Genomic DNA, 20933 nt, shown 5'->3' on the forward strand with positions numbered 1-20933 from the left:
TGACAAAAAACTAAAGTTGTCGCTCCAATCAGGTATTTGAGTCTCCTCATCGTCTTCCTCATTGTCTCCACCAACAGGAGTTACAGTTTGGGAATGAGGGTCTACATTATGGTCAGAACCTTCTGCGTCTGGTCCTGGATCTGACTCATTAAGATTGTGGGCATCAGTGCAGATCATTTCCTCATCAGGATTCACAGAAGCGCTGGAGCCAACTTCTGATTCCCAGGCTATAGTATGAGTAAACAGCTCTGCAGACTCAACCATCTGTTCTACCTCATACTCAGACGGGCAGCTGGAGATTTGGGAGCTGTGAGGAAGCAAGTGCGATTGGGGTGACACCTCTGAGGACTGGAGTATTTGTGATGTTGACGTTGATGTGGTGGAGAGCCCACTTAAAGGAGCACTTGATATCCGTTGAAGCACCTGCTGTTCTTGTGCCTCATCTGGAATTTGTAGCGATTGGCGTGGCCGTAAGAAAGGGATCTTATCACATTGTCCGCTAAAAGAAGTAGACATTTTAGTTTGGCTGGAAGATGGTCTTTCTTCTGCAGATGTTACTGTTGCTTTAACACCTACCCCACGGACACCACCTTTTTTCCCCTTCCCAACACGCCTATTCCCCTTTCCACCAGCAGCAGGCCTTTTTCCACTCATTTTGGTGGTTAACTAATTCACAACTCTGGAGTTGTTTGCACAAAAAAACAATGGATGGGAACCGAGCAGAGCTAAGTGGCCAAACTGTGGTATTAGGCCAAAACTATTGTCTGGGTTAGATGCAGAAAAAAATTGTATTCAATTTGCAACCTGATGGAGGTCATTATAGATGGACTAATAGAACAAGTCCCATACACTGCTAGAAGGCCAAATATTTTTTCAGAGCTAGATGCAGATAAAAATTATATTCAATTTGCAACCTGATAGAGGTCAGTATAGATGGACTAATAGAATGATGCTATGCCCAAAAGGTTTTACTTCACTAGGTGCAGTAAAAAAAGTGGTATTCCATACGCAGGTGGTATATCTTGCAACACAGATAGGCTACTCCACTGACTAACACACTCTGCAATAGGCCAAAAAGGATTAGCTTTGCTAGATTTATCCAAATGCTGTGAAAAAAAACTTGCACCGCACTGGCACAGACCTGCCTGGCAAAAACTGATAGGAACTGATCTAACTTAGTCCTGAAAAGGACTGCAATTACAATTAGTCTTTACTCCCAACCTATCTATTTAAGAGCACAGACCTGCCTGATAAAAGTCCTAGGAAATGCTGTAACCTAGTCCTTAAAAGGACTGCAATCACAACTATTCCCTACTCCCAAGCTATCTGTAGATTTGTGCGAAAATTGGCTTGAAATTAACAAGGTATAGCGCACACAGCAACAGCGGTGCCGTCTAACACGCAGCTGCAGCAGTGAGAAAATGGTGCCGACGGGGAAAATGGCTGGGTCTTATAGGGCAAGGACATGTGACATACACTGCCAATGACACATGCCCTTGCTTGTGTGAAAAAAAAGCACTTCGCTCCATGTGTGCGCTGCTGATAGGCTGACAGACTGCACCTCCCCTCTGTAAATGCGGGAAAGAGAAAAAAAAGAGATCTTCATTATTCCTGCAGAGATCCATCCCCTGCCCCTCCCCACGCCCCACTGTACACTCAAACTGCGTATTAACATTAATTTTCAGCATTACTGAGAAAAAATCCAGTTATTATTTTGGTGCACAAACAGTTATCGAACATAACCTCGAACAGCCAAATTTTTCTCAAATCGTTCGTGTTCGCCGAACGGCTCGAACACCGCCCAAAACAGCTCGAATTTGAGATTGGCGAACAGTTCGAGTCGAACAACGCTCATCTCTAAAGAGGAGGTGGAGGAAGTAGAGGAGGAGTCGTATGCGGAAGGGATAACATCTCCAAGGTCCAGACGGTCGATAGCACCAAGGCGGCAGGCATGGGAGGGTGGGGGAGAGGGATTAACCAGGGCGCATGGTAGCAGCCAAACTGTTGAGGAAGGTGCAGGAGCCGAGGAAGAAGTGGAGGACGAACTGATGGAAGACTCATCAGATGAGGGAGACCTTGATCACATTTCTGTTGTGTGAGGTTGTGGGGAGAGGACAGAGGAAGGAAGCATGATTCTTACCTCGCTACCAACACAACAAGGACTTGGTCCTCCTGGATGCGCAAGACACATGAGTGCCTTCTTGCTGCACTACCTGCAACATGACCCTTGGATTGTCAGAATTAGAAGTAATCCCGACTACTGGGTTGCCACACTCTTAGATTCCCGGTACAAAAGTAAATTTGCCGAAATAATTCCTGCCATAGAAAGGGATTCACGCATGCAGGAGTATTAGCAGAGGCTACTGCAGAATCTTACATGTGCTTTTCCACAAAATACCAGTGGTGCACGTAGTGAATCTCACAGTTCGAACTTGCAAACCATGGAACTGTCGAGTCTTCATCACTCAAACCGTAACAGTAACACAGTATCTGCTGGTAACAGCAATTTTGTGGAATCGTTTCACCACTTTTTTAGACCATCCTTTGCAAGGCCACAGGAGACAAGAAGTCTGACACATAGTCAACGCCTAGAGACGATGGTACAGGAGTATCTCCAAGTGAACATCGAAGCCATGACTGTGTCACTGGACCCTTGCTCATTTTGGGATTCTAATCTGGAAAAATGTCCGGAGCTCGCCACTCACGTCTTGGAGATCTTGTCATGCCCTTGCAGCCAGCGTTCTCTCTGAAAGTGTGTTCAGTGCTGCTGGTGGTGTGCTGACAGATAAGCGCACGCGGCTGTCCACTGAGAATGTAGACAGACTCACGTTCATAAAGATGAACAAATCATGGATCCTCAAGGACTTTTCTACCCCTGTGTCATCCTGGGGAGACTAAAACCTTGAGGATTTGTTAAAATCACCTCACCAACCGTTTTAAGCAACTCTGGGGCAATTCATGCCACTTAAGTGGTGTCTGTGCCACAATTTTTGGAAAAAATTGAGACTCTTTTTGGAGTCCCCTTGCTGTGTTTTACGTGACCTTGGCATCGTCAATTCCTGGTGGGTTGGGTCGCCCCCCCCCCCTTTAATTGTAAGAAACTACATGCACTATGGCTTGGGGTAACACAGATTTGAGTCTGAAGAGCTGTTTACTCAGAGGTCTGCTCCAAAGCTTCAGTGTCTGTTAGTCAGCGTAGAATTTTTAACTGCATCTAGTCTAGACAATACTTTGGGCGTAGTAGCCCATCTGCGAAGCAAGCTGCACCGCCTGTGTATCTAATAAGAATTTTTAAATGCATCTAGCCTAGGCAGACTGTGGGGACCTCCAACCAAACCCAGACGCTCAGCCCCCCTACCGCCTCCCTTTCTTTGACAATACAATAATGTAACTCTTACAACTGGATGGGTGAGGATCGGTCACAGCTTTATTAACTCTTTATACTCATTCCATTAGAAAGGCATTTTATTTCTAAAATAATTCAGCTTGTTGCAGCATGCCCTGGGTCTCCACACCGGCAAGTTGGCCAACAAGTGTAACTCTCCAACATGTCCTTTCTATTTCCCGGCCACGGAGGATCCTGCGTACTCGTATGCAGGACTCTGACCCCCACCCATCACTCTTAACGCTTGTTCCACTCCGTCCTGGAGTCCTGACAGGAATATGTCCAGTCCAATATTCATTAAGTGAATACCGTCGGGCCGTATGAGGCCTGCTATATCTCCTTCCAGTTGTCGGTGTTGTATCACTACACCGCCTCTGTCTCTTCTAAATTTTGCCATCTGAATTTTTATTACCCGCCTTGTCCGTTTGATGGCCGTAATGTCTCGCGCACCTTGCCATACCGCTATCGTCACAATCTCTGACCATACTATAGTTAGTTTTGCGAAAAATTCTCTGAAGCGCTCAGTGTCTAGTTTCATTATTGCCATTAGTTATGCGCTGTTGTGATGACCTAGGTTGTTTCCACCGGCCTGTATAACTAAGATGACCGGTCCTCTTGCCTCTCTCCCTACCTTGATTACCTCCATTAGTACCTGTGGCCATAGAAGGCTTCTAATACCTAGCCAGTAGAAATATGTGTTATGAAACTCTAATTTCCTCCCGCCTGGGCGGACTTTTGCCCTTTTTTCTGCCCAATATATATACGAGTGGCCTATCACCCACACTGTTGGCTTAGCGTCACCTGTAAAAGAAACAAACCACGTTAGGATAACAAGTCCGGTCTTATGTATCTTGCTAAACACGTGGATCGCCATCTCCCTATCCTCTGAACTTCCGTTTCTGACAGTCCTGCTCTTGCTGCTTCCGTGGCCGCGCCTATGCGGAATGAGTGTGTCCCGTAATCTTTGGGGTGGTTCCCTGCCGATGTTATGCATTTATTAAATATAGCTTGGAACTGGTATCTTGATAATGGCATTCCATCAATGTGTGATAGGAAGAAATTACTTTGTGATCTGATGGTTATATATGTTTTTACTATTGTTACCCGACTCAGTGTACCGTTTGTGGGTTGTAGAAGTACCCAAGTGCCCCTGCCCGCTGGAACCGTTTTCGATTGGCGTATGCATAGACGTATTGCATTATTGGCTATGACTACGTCCTGTAAGCCTCCACTGGTGGTAATTTTGGATTGAGGGACTAATTCGCTTATGCATAGCGCCCCGAAGAAGGCGATCGCAAATGCAGTAGACAGTAGTGTTGCTTCAAATTGTGAGTGTCATGTTAATGATGTTAGGGATATGATAAGAGAGATCAGTTTGTGACACGGGACGGGACGTCTACACTCCTGACTTGGCTGAACCCTTTTCCACCCTTTCATGGATTGTCTGATGATGAATCTCTTTGTCACATCTCCCCAATTCAGTAGTTGGAAGTGAAATGCTACTCCGGTCAGACACCGCTGCGCTGACGCCCCTGATATGCCCCTCATCATTAGCTGGTGGAGAAATTCTATGGTGACTTGTAATCTGGCTTGTTCACATTGGTCAACCCATCTGCCTGCTACTAGTCGTGTCCACTCTTCCCATGCCTTACCGTATGCTTGCCACGTCGACGGGGCAACTGACGCTCTGATTAATGGCATCAACTATTCGCCACTAGATCCCATAGGGAGGGTGGGCAACTGTTGCCCGATGGGTGGGCGTTGGGGAGGAGCTCTGTGAAAATCTGCCAATTGAATTGTGCGAAAGCGTTAGCAGCAGCTTTAGACCCCTCAGCATCGTGGCTAGCGCGGACCCATACATTGTGTTTTAGGCACAGGAATGCTAGCCGGGGTAGTAGGCCTAGCACTGGGAGAGACGATGATGCCATCTTATTATGCAGTGCGCTAGGCTGGTGTTTTTTGTTATGAAGCGTATATTTTTGTTAGCCAGGCGCACGCTCCATATTTCTATTGCTACCACTATTGAGAAGAAAAATTATTTTCCAGGCTAGATGCAGCTAAAAATTATTATTAATTTCAAAACTGGTGGAGCTTGGTATAGATGGCCTAATACAATGAGTACCACACACTGCTACTATGCCCAAAATTATTTTCCAGGCAAGACGCAGCTAAAAATTATTAGTAATTTCAAAACTGGTGGAGCTTGGTATAGATGGCGTAATACAATGAGTACCACACACTGCAACTATGCCCAAAATTATTTTACAGGCAAGATGCAGCTAAAAATTATTATTAATTTCAAAGCTGGTGGAGCTTGGTATAGATGGCCTAATACAATGAGTACCACACACTGCAACTATGCCCAAAATTATTTTACAGGCAAGATGCAGCTAAAAATTATTATTAATTTCAAAGCTGGTGGAGCTTGGTATAGATGGCGTAATACAATGAGTACCACACACTGCAACTATGCCCAAAATTATTTTACAGGCAAGATGCAGCTAAAAATTATTAGTAATTTCAAAACTGGTGGAGCTTGGTATAGATGGCGTAATACAATGAGTACCACACACTGCAACTATGCCCAAAATTATTTTACAGGCAAGATGCAGCTAAAAATTATTATTAATTTCAAAGCTGGTGGAGCTTGGTATAGATGGCCTAATACAATGAGTACCACACACTACTACTATGCCCAAATTATTTTCCGAGCTAGATGCAGATAAAAATTATTTGTAATTTGCAAGCTGGAGGAGCTTAGTATAAATGGACTAAGAATAAGTCCCACACACTGCTACAAGCCCAAAATTATTTTCTGAGCTAGATACAGATAAAAATTATTGCTAATTTGCAAGCTGGTGGAGCTTGGTATAGATGGCCTAATAGAATGATGCTATGCCCAAAAGGTTTTACTTGGCTAGGTGCAGTAAAAAAAATTGTATTCTATACACAGTTGGTGTAGCTTGCAACACAGATACGCTACTCCACTGACTAACACACACTGCAAGAGGCCAAAAAGGATTTGCTTAGCCAGATTTAGCCAAATGCTGTGAAAAAAACTTGAACAGCACTGGCACAGACCTGCCTGGCAAAAAGTCCTAGGAAATGCTGTAAAATAGTCCTCAAAAGGACTGCAATTACAATTAGTCCCAACTCCCAACCTATCTATTTCAGAGCACAGACCTGCCTGCTAAAAGTCGTAGGAAATGCTGTAACCTAGTCCTCAAAAGGACTGCAATCACAACTATTCCCTACTCCCAAACTATCTGTATATTTCAGAGAAAATTGGCTTGAAATTAACACTGACATTATAGCGCACACAGCAACAGCAGTGCCGTCTAACACGCAGCTGCAGCAATGAGAAAATGGTGGCGACGGGGAAAATGGCTGGCTCTTATAGGGCAAGAACATGTGACATACACAGCCAATGACACATGCCCTTGCTTGTGTGAAAAAAAAGCAGTTCTCTCCGTGTGTGCGCTGCTGATAGGCTGACAGATTGCACCTCCCCACTGTAAATGCGGGAAAGAGAAAAAAAAATGGAGATCTTCATTATTTCTGCAGAGATCCATCCCCTGCCCCTCCCCCGTCCCGCTGTACACTCAAACTGCGTATTAAGATTGATTATCAGCATTACTGTGAAAAAATCCAGTTATGATTTTAGTGCACGAACAGTTATCGAACATAACCTCAAACAGACGGATTTTTTTCAAATCGTTTGTGTTCGCCGAACGGCTTGAACACCGCTCAAAACAGCTCGAATTTGAGATTGGCGAACAGTTCAAGTAGAACAACGCTCATCTCTAATCATGAACTCTCCTGAGGTAGAAGCAAAGGCACACCAGAGGATTCTCTGGTGGGACCGTCCATGTTAGAACCCTCCTGTTAGTTTTTTCTATCTTGTGTTTTGCGGTCACGTGACCATCTGCCTATATATTCCAGCTCCGCCCTTCTGGCTTTGCTGGACTTCAGTGTTGTTTGACTGTTTTGCTAGCCTGGTGCTTTGGTGCCTATCTCTGTCAGTTTCTTGGTCCTCTGGGACCTCTAGTACTTTTTATCAGCTTGTCTTTTGTGTTCTACAACAATTTCTGTTTAGGAGTTGTCCGATAGAGGACCTCAGTTTGTGGCTCGCTTTTGGCGTGCTTTTTGTGACAGGTTGGGAGTCCATTTGTCATTTTCGTCTGGCTATCATCCTGAGTCTAAAGGACAGACTGAAAGAAAGAATCAGGATGTTGAACAGTTTTTACGTTGTTTTGTGGCAGACAATCAAGAGGTGTGGTCTGAGTTTCTGCCTATCGCAGAATTTGCTATTAACAATCATACATCCTCCTCTGCTGGGTGTTCTTTTTTTTGTTGTACTGGGAGACATCCGTCTTTTGGTTCGTTCTCCAAATTACGGTCGGCAGTGCCGGAGGAGGAGAATTTTTCTGGTGATTTGGAGAGAGTTTGGACTAATGTACGTTGCAAACTTCAAGAGGCTAACAAGAAGTCCAAGAAGTATTTTGACAGAAAATGTAAGGAGGTTTTGTTTACTGTGGGTGACATGGTTTGGTTGTCCTCGAAGAACCTAAGGTTGAGGATTCCCTCTAAAAAACTGGGTCCTAAGTTTGTGGGTGCATTTAAAGAGCTTCAGGTTGTTAACCCATCTGCTGTTAGGTTGGAGGTCCCTACTTCCTGGAAGATTAATCCTGTGTTTCATGTTTCCTTGTTAAAAAAGACTGATGTATCTGATAGGGACGCCACTGTCACAGTTCCCCCTGTGGTGGAAGACGGCGAATTTGAAATTTCGCGTATCTGCCGAGAAGCAGTCCTGGCTAAGAAAAGTGTGTGGATAGGTTCCGGGACACTCTTTGGCTGCTTTTTAACTGAGGAGGAAACACACGCAAACACGGGGAGAACATACAAAGTCCTTGCAGATGTCCTTGCTGGAATTTGAACTCAGGATCCCAGCGCTGCAAGGCTTCAGTGCTAACCACTGATCCAATGTGCTGCCATTCACCTCTAATATCTAACAGGCTGGAGAAACTTGCACCTACTGCCACTCTATCTTTAGCTCGTTTGTGAGAAAATGTATTTGGGCAGCCACTCAATCTACTAAATAAAATTCCAGAGAAGGAAATTGGGGATGGCTTCGCTACTGGTACTGGGGGCAGTGCTAATACCATGGCGTCGTACCATAGTTTGCTGGAAATATTCCAGGCTGGTGGGAGGCATGCAAATTCCCACAGAAAAGTACCAGCAGTAATGTTCAGGCCACATTTCAAGTGCAAGCAGCTTTAGAGGACTTCCTGGGAGAAATGACACGCAGGGTAGATACGGTTTCCCTCTATGCCAGTCCTTTCACCGAGCTAAATGCAACTCTTAGCAAAAAAGTTGTGGACTGGCTCCGTACCATTCCTGGCCACATTCACCTGTCCACGTGATTGTGGTTAGGCGGTCCTTCCTAGTAAGTGCACTGTAGAGGGCACGGGTAATGTTGTGGGACTCGTGCTTGTGGAAGGCGGAGGCGATACCGGGAAATATAGTGGCGGCTGTGGACCGAGTATGGACACCCGGCCGCCGCCGGCATGAGGTTGTGAAAGCTTCCGCCTCCACGAGCATAAAAGGCCATATTTCCAGTGCAAAGAGCTGCCCAGAAATCTGGCAGTTTAGTGTTGCGGCCTGTGAGTGGGTGGGTGGCTGGCTGCATACTTGCACTTGCATTCCAAGTAACAGAAAACTGAACAGATGGTGGCCTCTATCATCATCATGGCCTCACCTCGGCACTATGAACTCTCCTGAAGGAGAAGTCAGGGCCCGCCGGAGGAGTCTCCGGTACTCTGGTGGGCCCGTCCAACCCTGCCGAAAAGCAGCCCTGGTTAAGAAAAGTGTGGGGGAAGGTTCCCGGACACTCTATGGCTGCTTTTTTAATGTGGAGCAACCATGCTTATGCATGTTATTTCTCAAAACGCATTACAGATCAGGCCATTGTCCAACTCTGTATTCAAGAAATTAAATGCGCAAAGAAAGATGTGTGTGTGTCAAAGCACCACCGACAAGTGCAAGTTGATGTTGGATGGGCTGCCATTGCTTCTGCAACAAGCTCAATTACAGGACTTCCTGGGAGAAATTACATGGAGGGTAGATACAGTTTCCCTCTATGCCAGTCCTTTCACCAAGCTAAATATAACTCTTAGCAAAAAAAAGTTGTGGACTGGCTCCGTACCGTCCCTTGCCACATTCACCTGTCCACGTGTTTGTGATTAGGCGGTCCTTCCCAGTAAGTGCACTGGGGAGGGCACTGGTAATGCTGTGTGACCCATGCTTGTGGAAGTCGGAGGCAATACCGGGAAATATAGTGGCGGCTGGGAACCGAGTATGGACACCCGGCCGCCGCCGGCATGAGGTTGCGAAAAGATTCCGCCTCCACGAGCCTAAAAGGCCACATTTCAAGTGCAAGCAGCTGTTAAAAATTTGGCAGTATAGTATTGCAGCCTGTGGGTGGGTGGCTACTAGAGATGAGCGTTGTTCTACTCGAACTGTTCGCCAATCTCAAATTCGAGCTGTTTTGGGCGGTGTTCGAGCCGGTCGGCGAACACGAACAATTTGAGAAAAATTCGGCTGTTCGAGGTTATGTTCGATAACTGTTCGTGCACCAAAATCATAACTGGATTTTTTCTCAGTAATGATGAAAATTAATGTTAATACGCAGTTTGAGTGTACAGCGGGGCGGGGGGAGGGGCAGGGGATGGATCTCTGCAGGAACAATGAAGATCTCCATTTTTTTTTCTCTTTCCCGCATTTGCAGTGGGGAGGTGCAATCTGTCAGCCTATCAGCAGCGCACACACGGAGCGAAGTGCTTTTTTTCACACAAGCAAGGGCATGTGTGATTGGCAGTGTATGTCACATGTCCTTGCCCTATAAGACCAAGCCATTTTCCCCGTCGCCACCATTTTCTCACTGCTGCAGCTGCGTGTTAGACGGCACCGCTGTTGCTGTGTGCGCTATACCTTGTTAATTTCAAGCCAATTTTCGCACAAATATACAGATAGCTTGGGAGTAGGGAATAGTTGTGATTGCAGTCCTTTTAAGGACTAGGTTACAGCATTTCCTACGACTTTTATCAGGCAGGTCTGTGCTCTTAAATAGATAGATTGTGGGAGTAAAGACTAATTGTAATTGGAGTCCTTTTCAGGACTAGGTTACATGAGTTCCTATCAGTTTTTGCCAGGCAGGTCTGTGCCAGTGCTGTGCAAGTTTTTTTCACAGCATTTGGCTGAATCTAGCAAAGCTAATCCTTTTTGGCCTATTGCAGAGTGTGTTAGTCAGTGGAGTAGCCTATCTGTGTTGCAAGATATACCACCTGTGTATAGAATACCAATTTTTTTACTGCACCTAGTGAAGTAAAATCTTTTGGGCATAGCATCATTCTATTAGTCCATCTATACTGACCTCCATCAGGTTGCAAACTGAATATAATTTTTTTCTGCATCTAGGTCTGAAAAAATATTTGGGCTTCTAGCAGTGTGTGGGACTTGGTCTATTAGTCCATCTATACTGACCTCCATCAGGTTGCAAATTAAAAATAATTTTTTTCTTCATTTAGCTCTGAAAAAATATTTGGGCTTCTAGCAGTGTGTGGGACTTGTTCTATTAGTCCTTCTATACTGACCTCCAGCAGGTTGCAAATTGAATATAATTTTTTTCTGCATCTAGCTCTGAAAAAATATTTGGGCTTCTAGCGGTGTGTGGGACTTGGTCTATTAGTCCATCTATACTGACCTCCATCAGGTTGCAAATTAAAAATAATTTTTTTCTGCATCTAGCTCTGAAAAAATATTTGGGCTTCTAGCAGTGTGTGGGACTTGGTCTATTAGTCCATCTATACTGACCTCCATCAGGTTGCAAATTAAAAATAATTTTTTTCTTCATTTATCTCTGAAAAAATATTTGGGCTTCTAGCAGCGTGTGGGACTTGTTCTATTAGTCCATCTATACTGACCTCCATCAGGTTGCAAATTAAAAATAATTTTTTTCTGCATCTAACCCAGCCAATAGTTTTGGCCTAATACCACAGTTTGGCCACTCAGCTCTGCTCGGTTACCATCCATTGTTTTTTTGTGCAAACAACTCCAGAGTTGTGAATTAGTTAACCACCAAAATGAGTGGAAAAAGGCCTGCTGCTGGTGGAAAGGGGAATAGGCATGTTGGGAAGGGGAAAAAAGGTTGTGTCCGTGGGGTAGGTGCAGAAGAAAGACCATCTTCCAGCCAAACTAAAATGTCTACTTCTTTTAGCGGACAATGTGATAAGATCCCTTTCTTACGGCCACGCCAATCGCTACAAATTCCAGATGAGGCACAAAAACAGCAGGTGCTTCAACGGATATCAAGTGCTCCTTTAAGTGGGCTCTCCTCCACATCAACTTCAACATCACAAATACTCCAGTCCTCAAAGGTGTCACCCAAATCGCACTTGCTTCCTCACAGCTCCCAAATCTCCAGCTGCCCGTCTGAGTATGAGGTAGAACAGATGGTTGAGTCTGCAGAGCTGTTTACTCATACTATAGCCTGGGAATCAGAGGTCGACTCCAGCGCTTCTGTGAATCCAGACGAGGAAATGATCTGCACTGATGCCCAGAATCTTTATGAGTCGGATCCAGGACCAGACGCAGAAGGTTCTGACCATAATGTAGACCCTCATTCCCAAACTGTAACTCCTGTTGGTGGAGACAATGAGGAAGACGATGATAAGACTCAAATACCTGATTGGAGCGACAACTTTAGTTTTTTGTCAGGGCAGGAACAGGTTGGCTCTGAGGACGACGGGTGTGATAACGCACAGGGTGATGATGATGAGGTCGGAGATCCCACTTACTGTCAACCCACAGTCAGCCAAGAGATGAGGTCAGCAGAGGAGGTGGAGGAAGATGCTAGTGACGACGAGGTCAGGTTGCGCCTTCCTGGACAGAGACGTAGTACTGGAAGCACATCAACAACTGCATCCTCAAACACAACTCTGCCTCTCACCACAAGTCGTGGTGGCTCTTCAGGTCGCATGGGTGCTAAGCCTTGCATAGCCTGGGCATTTTTTCAGATCGATAAAGATGACCCAACTCGTGTTATCTGTAACATTTGTCAGCAAAAGCTAAGTAGAGGCCAAAAAATACATAGTTTGAGTACTTCATGCATGAACCGGCACATGGACATGAAGCATAAGTTGCAGTGGGAAGCTCAGTGTGCTACAATGCGGTCTAGCCGGCCGGGCCAACCACCGTCTGCCATATCTTGTGCATCCGCGGCCTCTTTATCCTCTGTGACTGGGGGGACAGCAGTCACACCTGTTTTGGGGCGCAGACCTGCCACCTCTTTACCCGCAACAGCCAGTGTGATTGGCAGGTCATCATTTTCTTTGGAGGTGGTAACACCAGCTGGTCTTGAGCGCTGTCCGACATCGATAGCACCACCTTTGGATCAAGGCAACCTAACATGTCCGCCTGCATCTTCCTCACAGACCGGCAGTTTGCCGGGGACACCCTTATCAACCCCGTCTAAGCACAATAGCCAGCCCTCGGTCCCTCAGATGTGGACAAGTAAAAGACCATTTCCTCCTAGCCATGAGAAAGCTAAGAGGTTGAATTTCACCATCTGCAAGCTCTTGGCTACAGAAATGCTGCCTTTCCGCCTGGTGGACACAGAGGATTTTCGAGACCTTATGTCCGTCGCCGTGCCCCAGTACCAGATGCCCAGTCGGCACTACTTCTCAAAGAAAGGTGTGCCTGCGCTCCACCAGCATGTCGCACACAACATCACCGCTTCTTTGAGAAACTCTGTGTGTGACAGGGTGCATTTCACCACAGACACTTGGACGAGTAGGCATGGACAGGGGCATTACATGTCGCTGACTGGGCACTGGGTAACTATGGTGACAGCAGGACAAGGGGCTGCTGTCCAAGTCTTGCCGTCCCCACGAGTTGTGCGTCAATCCTCTTTAGGTCATTTTTCCTCCACTGCTTCTGCCTCCTCAACCTCCTCTCGGTCTTCCACCTGCACCCAAAGCCTGTCTGGTCATGCCACAAGCTTTCTAACTGCGCAGAAGGGATCCTGCACACCTCCTTACTATGCTGGCAGTAGGGCTCAACGTCATCAGGCGGTTTTTACATTGAAATGTCTGGGAAATGTGAGTCACACAGCTGAGGAGTTGTGGTCAGCTCTGGAGAACCAATTTCATGAATGGTTGTCTCCACTGGACCTGAAACCAGGGAAGGCCGTGTGCGACAATGCTGCAAACCTGGGTGCGGCCCTTCGCCGGGGTAATGTCACACACGTGCCTTGTATGGCTCACGTGTTGAACCTGGTTGTCCAGCAATTTTTAGCCCACTATCCCAGACTAGATGGCCTTCTGCAGAGGGCACGGTCGCTGTGTGCTCACTTCCGCCGTTCGCATCCCGCAGCTCAGCGACTTACATCTCTACAGAAGTCGTTGGGCCTGCCACTTCACCGGCTAAAATGCGATGTGCCTACCCGGTGGAATTCAACTCTGCACATGTTGCAGCGACTGTGGCAGCACCGACAAGCCCTGGTGCAATACGTTCTGACGTATAGCCTGGGCCAACGAGATTCAGAGGTGGGGCAAATCACGCTGGAGGAGTGGTCTCAGATCAGGGACCTATGCACCCTTCTGCACAGTTTTGAAATGGCGACGAAGATGTTTAGTGCTGACGATGCCATTATCAGCATGACTATTCCGGTGATTTACATGCTGGAGCACATGTTAAACAGAATTCGGAGTCAGGTGGTGGCACAAGAGGAGGTGGAGGAAGTAGAGGAGGAGGAGTTGTATGCGGAAGGGCTAACATCTGCAAGGTCCAGACGGTCGGCAGCACCAAGGCGGCAGGCATGTGAGGGTGGGGGAGATGATTTTACCAGGGCGCATGGTAGCAGCCAAACTAGTGAGGAAGGTGCAGGAGCCCAGGAAGAAGTGGAGGACGAACTGATGGAAGACTCATCAGATGAGGGAGACCTTGATCACATTTCTGTTGTGCGAGGTTGGGGGGAGAGGACAGAGGAAGGAAGCATGATTGTTACCTCGCCACCAACACAACAGGGACTTGGTGCTCCTGGATGCGCAACACACATGAGTGCCTTCTTGCTGCACTACTTGCAACATGACCCTCGAATTGTGAGAATTAGAAATAATCCTGACTACTGGGTTGCCACACTGTTAGATCCCCGGTACAAAAGTAAATTTGCAGAAATTATTCCTGCCATAGAAAGGGATGCACGCATGCAGGAGTATCAGCAGAGACTGTTGCAGAATCTTACATGTGCTTTTCCACAAAATACCAGTGGTGCACGTAGTGAATCTCACAGTTCCAACTTGCCAACCGTGGTCTGTATGGAATTGTTCAATAAAGGGCCCAAAATTAAGATAACATAGATGGGAGAGGTCTCTATGAATAGGAATTCCTAAGTATTTGATACCCTGTGAGGGCCAGGCAAAGGGAAAGTTGGACTGGATGGAATCCTATATGGATTTAGGGAGGGAGACATCGAGGGCCTCAGACTTCGCTGCATTGATTTTAAAATTTTACCATGTAACAAAGTGATCTATTTCAGCCATAACAGCAGGGATGGATATATGTGATTGAGTGATATATACTAGGACATCATCAGCAAATAGAGAGCACTTGTACTCGGTGCCTCCCACCTCAATCCACCTAATATTGGGGTTATGGCGAATTGATGAGAGCAGGTGCTCCGTCACTAGGATGTATAAGAGAGGGGACAGAGGACATCCCTGCCTTGTCCCATTGGTGATTGTGAAAGGTGATGAAAATGTTCTGACGCACCCCCTGGGCCTTGGGACACCCGGAGCCGGACCCTTTTTGGTGGATGCTGGTGGTTGTAGTCTTCGTGGCGGCGATCCGGTTCCGTGGCTCAGGGCGGTCAAACCAGTGGCGGAACTATTTATGTGGTTTTGATGTTTAAATGTCCGACTACGCCACCCGTGGATTGCGGTCAGAGTGAACCGCCGCTACAGGGCAGACCGCTAAGGCTGGTGTTGTGGGTGCAGCAGAGCGTAGCATAACTCCCCACGGGAGGAGTATAGCCTCAGGGCAGTGTATGCGGAGGATGGGGGTGATGGTGCAGGGCAGCAGCAGTAACGACACGGAGTCAGTGATGCAGTTCAGGGCCTTTACTCACAGTTCTTATTATCCAGACCACGTCTGCAGGTAACGGCTGCCCACGTCGTACTGTGCTCACCAGGTGAGGGGCTCAGACAACTCCCAGATAACTTTGGAGCGCTTCACAGGACCCCCTTTGTGTGTCCTTTGTCTGGCCTTTCTTACCAACACTTCTGTCCGGCTGCCTCGGGCCTCCTCTTGGTAAACTTGGCGCCAGTTTCCCTGACCCTATGTGGTGCCTTCCTAGCGGGTGGAGCAAGGGGCTGCGCCACATAAAATGTCAGAGCCTCCGGTTTCTAGCTGAGGGTCGTTTCCTGCCTCCACTAGTTCGGGGACCGGTCTCCCCCTTTGGCCTGACCCCTCCACGCAGGTGGATTCGGGCGTGCGGTGGCGACTCGCCCGTCCGCACCCCTGGGATCCCTTCATTCCTCGTTCCTGGAGCCTTCTCCGCTCCTCTTCCTTCCTTCTCCCTCTTGCAGGCCTGGGCCTCTGTTACTAGGCCCGCCTCCGGAGCAGAGCTCATGCAGAGCCCCTGCTCCCTGCCACTTCTGCTCAGACTTCTCTGCACTGAACTAAGATGGTGCCCACCTTTTATACTCCCTTCTCAATGCACCCAGGAACTGCTTCCTCCCTGCTCCTGCACTGCAGGGTTCCCCTTCCTCAGTGTTCCCTCCCCCCACTCCAGCCAGGGACAGGGACTGTCGTGCCCATCTCAGGGGCATATTGGTCGCCCTGTCCCACGGCAATGTGGTGTAATGCATGCAGGTGTCGGGTCCTGATCCACACTCCATCCTTATCTGAGAGTGAGATATCACACCTCTGGGTGAGGTGCAATACGTCTGTAGCAACCGAGCCCTCGGTGCTACAGTGCCATTTATCTTCAGCCTAGGTGACGTTTTGTGATACAGGGCCGTGATTTTGGCTATAAAAGGGTCCCCTAGACCCCTACCCCAAGCTTTTTAAGAGAATCATATATGGCGTGCCAGGAGACTCTATGGAATGCTTTCTCAGCATCCAACGAGAGTATCTACTTACAAATTTTTAACTGCATCTAGCCCAGGAAATACTTTGTGCCTAGTAGCAGTGTCTGCTAGTCAGCGGATTATCCCGGCTGTTAAGCAAGCTACACCACCTGTAGTTTGGACACTTAATTTTTTCAAAGGAAATGCTTCGGGACCACGGGATACTTAGTGAAGAGCATCAGGAGGCACCCCAAGGCATAGGGGCTGGGACTGGCACTAGGATGCCTTGCGGTGGACAGCCGAGCTCGATCCTTATAAAAGCTTTTTAACTGCAGCAGCTTTAGTGGACGCTACTGGAGCTGGAATTACGCGGCTGCTGGCATGAGACTTGCCCTCCAATAGATCCTTGTAAATGGATTTAAAGTGTATTCATTCAAATTAGAGGGACAATTTAAATTAAAAAGCTTAGAGCTGCCTCCACCACAGGGGGGCTCTCTCGACCCACCAGCGGACAGGCACCAGTATTGGGAGAGGGGGGCTGGCCGTCAGGGTTCACCGCGGCTCTGGCACAAACCCGGCGACACGGAGGTGGCACGGGCAGGAGCGGACTGGCCGTCTCGGCTTCTCACTTTTTGGATTTTAGAAGGGCATGACATGCCTATATCTGTGTCTCCCCCTCCTTTTACTCCTCCACCTCTTTTCTTTTCGCATGACTATATGTACTTGTCACTTTTCCATGTGTTAGTTGTGTCTTCTGAGCAGTTTGTCAGCTTTTGGACACCTTTGAAGGTGTTTTCTATGTGTTTCTATGTGTTTTTGTTTGCCTGCCATTGGTTTTAACGGTGTTCGAAGGTGTTCGACGAACAGTTCGACGAACAGTTCGGCGAACACATGGGTGTTCGACGAACCGAACCGAACTCGAACACTACAGGGGTGGCTTAACACTAATCTCTACCTAACAGGCAAGAACAAGCAGTGTGGTGGCCATAGACAGAAGGCAGGCAACCGTTCCCCGTAACACCAACACAAAGGAATTTGCCAGTACAACTGTTAGGTCTTCCCAAGTCTTATTGTTTTTTTAAGACTCTGCTGATATCCCCAAAAAGGACATTTGCACCACCTGCCAGGCTTGCATCAGCAGGGGTGGCAAAACGACCAGCCTGACCACCACCAGCATGATCAGGCACATGTCAGCAAAGGACCCAACTTTGTGGGCCGAACCCCAGGGTCCACGAACAGTGTCTGCGGGTGGCACCATTGCTTCTTCCGCTGTTGTACATGCAAACCAATCCCCTGTCCATGGTGCATGCGAAGATGCCTCCTACCCTGAACCTGTCGTTGCACACTCTCAAGTAGCAGCATCAGGAAGCAAGTCCACATCCTTGTCCCAGCTCAGCGTTCAGTTGTCCATACCCCAGTCCGTGGAACGCAAGCGCAAATACGCAGCCAAAGCCCCACAAGGCATAGTACTAAACTCCCACATTTCACGACTGCTTTAGCTTGAAATGTTGCCTTTTAGGCTCGTGGAGACGGTAGCAGTCCGCAACCTGATGGCAGCAGCCATCCCTCGGTACTCGGTCCCCAACTGCTACTATTTCTCCCGGTGTGCCGTTCCTGTTAGAACTCTCCTGTTAGGTTTTTTCTATCTTGCTGGTCACATGACCTTGTTTGCCTATTTAATACTGCTCTGCCCTTCAGTCCTTGCTGGACTTCATTGTAATTTCTACTCTTAAGTTAGCCTGGTGCTTAGTTTCCTTTCTCAGTCTGTTTAGCTTGGTCTTTGGACCTTTATGTTCTATGTTGAGTGTTTGTCTTTTACTGCTACAATTTCTGCTAGGAGGTGCCCAACTTTATCCCAGTCCATAGTTCTTGTAGGGATCCCTCCCTTGCATCTATAGGTCTTCGTACAGACTAGCCGAGGACTTTAGCGGGTCTGATCGCAGGATCAGGTTCCCCGTTACATCGTAGGGATCTAGCTTAGTTCCATTGTAGGGACAGATCTCCTTTCTTTCCTTAGTGCTTGTAGCAGATCATAACAGTTCCCGCATTACACAAGCACGTCTCCCAAAACATTAGACGTGCCCTCAACAACGCAGTTATCGAGAAAGTCCACCTAACCACGGACACGTGGACTAGTGCTTGCGGGCAGGGACGGTAGATATCGCTGACGGCACACTGGGTTAACATAGTGGAAGACGGGACCCAGTCGGACCTTTGGATGGAACACATCCTCCTAATGCCAAGGATTGCGGGCCCTAGGTCAATCAGGGTTGCCCCCACAGTCTACAGCTCCTGCACCTCATCCTCCTCAGCTTCCTCCTCTTCTTCAGTCTCCATCTCCGAAATAACCACATCTGTCACAAGATGGAAGCACTGAAGCACTGCCTCGGCCAAGCGACAACAGGCTGTGCTGAAGCTAATATGCTTAGGTGACAAACCGTACAATGCTGAAGAGTTGTGGACAGCTCTGAAAGAGCAGGCAGATCTGTGGCTCACACCGCTGAACCTCAAGCCAGGCATGGTCGTGTGTGACAATGGCCGGAACCTGGTGGCAGCTCTGAGGCGAGGCGAGCTCACACACGTACCATACCTGGCCCATGTGCTTAATCTCGGGGTTCATCAGTTTCTCTAATCCTACCCGGAGCTGCCGGATCTGCTTGCTAAACTATGCCGCCTGTGTGCCCATTTTAGAAATTCGCCTACAGCTTCCGCCGCCCTTGCCGTGTTTCAGCAGCGTTTGCAGCTTCCGGCTCACAGACTGGCATGTGATGTCCTCACGCGTTGGAACTCTACACTGCAGATGTTGGGAAGGATTTATGAGCAGAAGACGGCAGTTGATGAATACCAGCATCAAAAAGACCTTCGGTATTCAGTTCAGACTCCACACATAAGACCTCAGGAGTGGACATGGATGTCAGACATATGAACCATCCTCCAATACTTTGAGGACTCCACCAAGATGGTAAGCGGCGATGGCGCCGTAATTAGTCTCACCATCTCGCTTCTCTGTCTTCTGAAATGCTCTCTGCTCACAATCAAAGAGGATGCATTGCAGGCGGAGCATGATGGGATGGAGCAAGGAACCATACAGAGTGATTACACACAGCCCAGCCTCATCTCATCCCAACGTGGATTGGGTGATAATGAGGAAGAGGAGGAGGAGGAAGAACAGGAGCTAGTTTCATGCGCTATAGACGGCAGTACCTGCACAACTGTCATACCGTCTGTTCAGCATGGATGGCCAGAGGACAGAGATGAGGAGGAGGAGGAAGAGGAGAGCATGGTCAGTCATCCTCTTGGTGATGACATGGAAGTCTTGCCTCTTAGCAGTCTGGCACGCATGGCTATGTTTATATTACGCTGCCTTTCCCACGACCCTCGCGTTCTCAAATTTTTGGGTGACAGTCATTACTGGTTGGTGACACTTCTAGACCCATTCTACAAGGAGAACTTTATATCTCTTATTCCTGGGCCGGACAGGTGTACAAAAATGGGGCAGTACCAGAAGGCCCTTGTTTCTGAACTGTTAAAAAAAATTCCCATCTGAAAATGCTGGCAGCAGAGGTCACAGTTCATTGGACAACAAAGGAGTACAGTTGAGAGAGACACAACTCCAATCCAGCAGAGGCAGGGAATACTGTCAAAGTTCTGGGACCATTCTCTCTGACCCTCCCATCGCACAGGCCCTGAGGTGCGGGGTAGTCTCTCAATGACTGCAAAGTTTGGGAAGATGCTGAGAGAGTACCTTGCCAACCGTACCAAAGTCCTCCATGATTCCTCTGTGCCTTTTAATTATTGGGTATCCAAACTGCGGCCTGCCCTGCCGCAAGCGTTTTATCAGAGCGGGTTTTTAGTGCCACTGGTGGAATTATAACTGATAAGCGCATCCGCCTATCAACAGAAAATGCTGACAGGCTGACTCTTATAAAAATGAACAAGGGCTGGATTGGGCCAGACTTCTCAACACCACCGAATGATAGCAGCGTAACAAACTTAAATCCAGTGCCTTTTTTTGGGAGGTGTATTCCCATGCACCTCTTCACACCCACACATGAGTATATGCTTCCTGATTTTGTCTATTTGCTCTTGTCCTCCTCCTTCTCCTCAACCTCATCCTCCACCACCATATCACCAGGGTGACCGTGGTCTGTGATGCAACACCCACATAATTTTTTTAAAGGGTATTTATGATGCTTGTAAAAAAAAAATTACAAGTATAGGAGACCAGCTCCTTTCTAATGGGAACATTTTTTTATGAGGTCCTCTAAGTCTCTTCCAAGGGGCATTGGAGTGCCTCCAAATTTTTGACAGTGATTGCATTCACTGCATAGGCCAACACTATGGGAGTCCCTCTCCTTTCTAATGGGAATTTGTCATTACTGTGGCCATGCTCTATGTGTCTTTAAATTCTTAGTGGGGTT

This window comes from Phyllobates terribilis, unplaced genomic scaffold (genome assembly GCF_046119375.1).
Source record: "Phyllobates terribilis strain yellow unplaced genomic scaffold, ASM4611937v1 Scaffold_2__4_contigs__length_985480577, whole genome shotgun sequence".
NCBI lineage: Eukaryota > Metazoa > Chordata > Amphibia > Anura > Dendrobatidae > Phyllobates > Phyllobates terribilis.